The following is a 4,476-nucleotide window of genomic DNA, read 5'->3' as shown; positions in this document are numbered from 1 at the left end:
TGTTTTCCCCTCACTGAACCTTTTGAGGCATGCACAATATCTTCCCTTTAAATAACAATTTCTGTTATAAGAAATACTTACAGCCATGTAGATCCATTAGTCCCAAAGACTTACATGTTGCTCAAACTTCTTTAAAATCTACATCATCTTGATACAAAACTCCCACACAATCAAAACCAGCAATATCCACTCTTATCATATTCAACAATAAACACCACCTACTCAATGCATCAACTACTCTATTTGATTTGCCACTTACATGTTTCAAAAACAAAATAATATCTTTGTAGAAACCCAAATCACATGTTTTCAGCTCAACTTATAATACATGATGATCCGTGTACAACACAAACTCCTTTGGCAGCGCATAATGTTTCTACTTCTTCAGTGCTTGCACAATCACATGGAACTCTTAGATCATATAAGGAACATTTCATCTTTACCTAAATTAACTTCTCATTAAAAATAAGCTATTGATCTGCCCTCTATCACTGTCCTACCGCATCAGTGTCAATTTTGGATCACTTTTCTAAAGTCGGGAAGTGCTAACACGAACTTCTCTCACCTTTACCTTCAATTGCTCTCCACTCACCAGCAGATAAATTTGATTTGTGGATGTTGTGCTTATAGTATTAGCTTTATCTTTTGTAAAAGTCTGATAAAAATAAATCTTTTGATCTCTGCACTATCTAACATCTGGAATTCCTCTCTAGAAGCATGGTTTGCATGGTTTCACCATCATGATTGCGAACTTTCTTGCAACCATTAACATTCTAATATTTTATATAATATAATTCAAGCATTTTCAAATATAGCCCACACAAAGTGATACTTCAAGTTCTTACAACATGAAATGATTTAGAGTCATGCTTGGTAAGCTTTATGTTTTTGTTTAGGTTTTAGCCAATACCTTCAGATAGTAGTAATATTGATCAACACAGAACTCTAAATTGGAAGATTTGTTATCTCCAACAGAGGAGAATCGAGATAAAACCAGGAAAACATCACTAATACCTGACAGTGTTAACCAAAAGATTGACCAGATCCTGACACGTCAATTCTTGTGCTTAAATCAACCATACTATCAAACCAGCGAAAAACAAAATAAGTTATATAATTCATGTCATATCAATGGCTATAATTTATATGATTATGTAAATAGCTGCAGAAAATGTGTTGTTTGAAAAATATAAAACACAATTTTTTTGGCATGTAGGCAATAATATTAATTTGCATCGATTGATAGGAGCCATCCATCCTCCCATAATCCTATGTCTAACAAACTGAAAATAACTTATGGGCATAAATTCCAAAAACTATTTCCCAACAAAGGCAGTCTTTGATGCTAAAGATAGCCTGGACGCAAATCTGCACATGATGATTATTCAAACTCCACTTCTCAAGTTAGCTTTTGTAATCTTGTGACAACTGAGGAAAAATTGTCAACAAAGAAAGATGACGAACTATTAAGATTTGGAAAATGGTACTGATTGAAATTATCCTCTTTTCAAAACAAGGATTAGATATATTTTTTGTGATACTCACCCACAAGAGACTTCTGATAGCAATTTCTCTCTTTTCAAAACAAGGATCATTTGGTTATATTTTGGCAATACTCACCCACAAAAGAATTCTGATCTTGATTTCTAAAGAAATTTTTTAGTCTTTCAAAAAAGGAATTCCTGGAGTGTAATGCTGCTTGCAGACTCTTCAAATGATGATCATTATTTGTAGGAATCATCGATGTGTATTTTTGCTCACTCTTTTCTTCTTGCCAAATTGCATTTGAAGAAAGCACGCTTCCTGAGAGTGGGGCTGAATCCGTATAAGAACGTTTTCTTCCAATTTATACCAATCTAAATATTAAGCAAAACACCCACACAAGTAAGATCTAGAAAGTTAAAACACAAGATGCACACACAATTGTATATGAATACACTTACACGAGAAAACACACAAGTATTTTGCTTTTGAAAAGAACCAAGCACCAACTTGGCAAGAGACTCCAATGTCGAGTAAGAGGTTCCAACCTTCTAAACATGCAAAGTAAAAGGCACCAAACATCAAAAACAATATGATTATAATGTTGTTGGATCTGCCCTAGATCCCTTCAAGGACTTCAACAAAAAAATCTGCCCACTTCCATCACCCAAATCTGCCTTCAGATTCTGCTCTCAAACCCTCACTCAGATCTGCAGTAAAATCTTCAAAAATATGCGCAAAAATCTCAATCATTCCTTCATAGAAATCTGCATCAAGATCTTCCATATTGCTCATGAATCAGCAATGTAGTCTTCACACAATTTGCATAGTTGCGCCTTGAATATGCTCACTAACATGTGTTCATAAATCTGCTCAAGCATGTGATGAATAGACCTATCTTTCAGCATAAGCTAAGTGGGTCAGTAGGTAGCAATTTATTTAATTTTTATTGCTTTAAAGACTCTTGCCCAAAGTAGGCACTTGCTCAAGGGGAATTGGACCTATTTAGGATAGTTAAAATTATTTTAATTGCCCTTGAGAAGGGGGCCTCTGAGAGGATCGTCCAAAAGTTAAAAAATTATTTTTCCTTAAATAAGTCAATTTTACCATGGATGCCATAATTTATTATTTGTGCAACTTAGTAAATAAATTGCCTTCGCCTCAACTTACGGAATGTCGAACTTGGTGTCATAGATTTGGAACATAGTAAATCGTGTGCCACCAATTGGCCTTTTAACATCAACAACATTAATCCAACAACATTGTTGGGCAAATTTTTGAAAGGATACATTTCCAGTCAATCTAACTGAAGCTCTTCAGAAAAGATTTAGTACATTTTATCAAAGCATTTTGACTCTTTGGTACTTAACCATTGGTGTAAAACATCAGTTGTTTTCTTTCCTTGCTCATTCGAAAAAAAATTCACTCCTAATTCTTACGTAAAAAAGATGTAAATGATGGTAGATAAGTGGCATTTCCTCTTCAATTCTTTTTTCAAGGATTACATAAATTCCTTTTCTATTATCAACTTCAAACAAATTTATAACAAATATTCCATATGATGTGTGTCATCGTGAAAGGAATAGTCTCTGACTAGAAATAACAAATATTCCAGATGATGTGTGTCATCATGAAAGGAATACCCTCTGACTAGAAATAACAAATTTTCAACCACCTCTGTGATTCCCTCCACAATGTATATCTCAGACATTTCACAAGTAGAAACAGAACCCGTATAATATAGCTAGCACAAAGCAGCTATCCAAAAAGTAGGGAAACTCAAATAAAAATTTAAAAATCCCAATCAAATGATCTGACAAACCAGGTGCAAGACAGGTTAAGATATTGTCAACAAACATTTTGACTAATGTCTCAGGCAACATAATAAATTTCTTAAAATCCAAATCCTTGAATTACATAGAGTTCCAGAACACTACAACTAAAAGGCCCTGTCACCATTTGATTCTTATATGGGTAAGAGCCATGTGTACAAACTTATGCAATTAACTAAAATTTACCAGGCAGAAAAGCTTTATTAAGGTTGTACTCCTTGAATGTATATAGTTATCGACAATAATGAAGTAAACTTAAAAGCTATTTTCCAAAGTATGCTTTTTATGCAAGTTGTATTAGGACCCGTCTTTAGTCAAGAAGGGATAATTAAATCTCGAATATGCAATCGGTTCCAACATCCAACCATTCTACATGTACTCTTTCCCACTCCTGGCCTTAGGAAGTACCCTATGTGCACTATCTAGATCTTGCATCAGCCTCAACAGTGATTGATAATGACTCCGGATACTCCTCCATTTCTGGCATAGATGAAAACTCTCCTCCCCAGCATTACTCAAGTTATGTTCTTTGGGGTTCTTGTTCACCTTAATTGGCTATTTGTATGGTTTTCTTGAACACCTGTGTTGGTGGTCCCCTGCTGGTTTGTATTTCTTTTTTATTCTTCCTAGGATTCTCTTCTGAGAACCTAATTTGAAAACTGGTACACTCTTCAGTCCCATTAACCTACTTTTGGTCAACCATCGACATTACTATAATTTCTTTCCTTTTAGATATTACAGATTGCCCTAAGACACAAGTCATTCTGTAGGATAAGAGATTATCAAGGACAACACGAGTGTATCACAGTGGAGTTTTTCCATGCACATAAAGCTTTTATATAAATATAATGATCCATGAGTATTTCTACATTCTGTGTTCTGGGATATACGACGGTGTTTTTAGTAATTGCAATGTAGATAGTGGGTTCAAAGGGCTTCTCCCTCTACAATGGTTCATGACAAAGCTGTGAAACTGCCTCAAAACAATAAATATATAGTCTGTGTCTACATGAATAATACAAAATTGAATAGCTATCTGCCACTAATGTATAAATAATGGCTGAAACTTCAAATTAGTTAAAAAGGAAGAAATTCGGATATAAAGTTCCCTGAAATTGATTATTTTACATTTTCAACATAAGCACCACTAATGTATAGATGA

This window comes from Cupressus sempervirens, chromosome 6 (assembly GCF_028749045.1).
Source record: "Cupressus sempervirens isolate cs-2001-9-10 chromosome 6, ASM2874904v1, whole genome shotgun sequence".
Taxonomy (NCBI): Eukaryota; Viridiplantae; Streptophyta; class Pinopsida; order Cupressales; family Cupressaceae; genus Cupressus; species Cupressus sempervirens.
Note: the sequence above shows the minus strand (reverse complement) of the source record.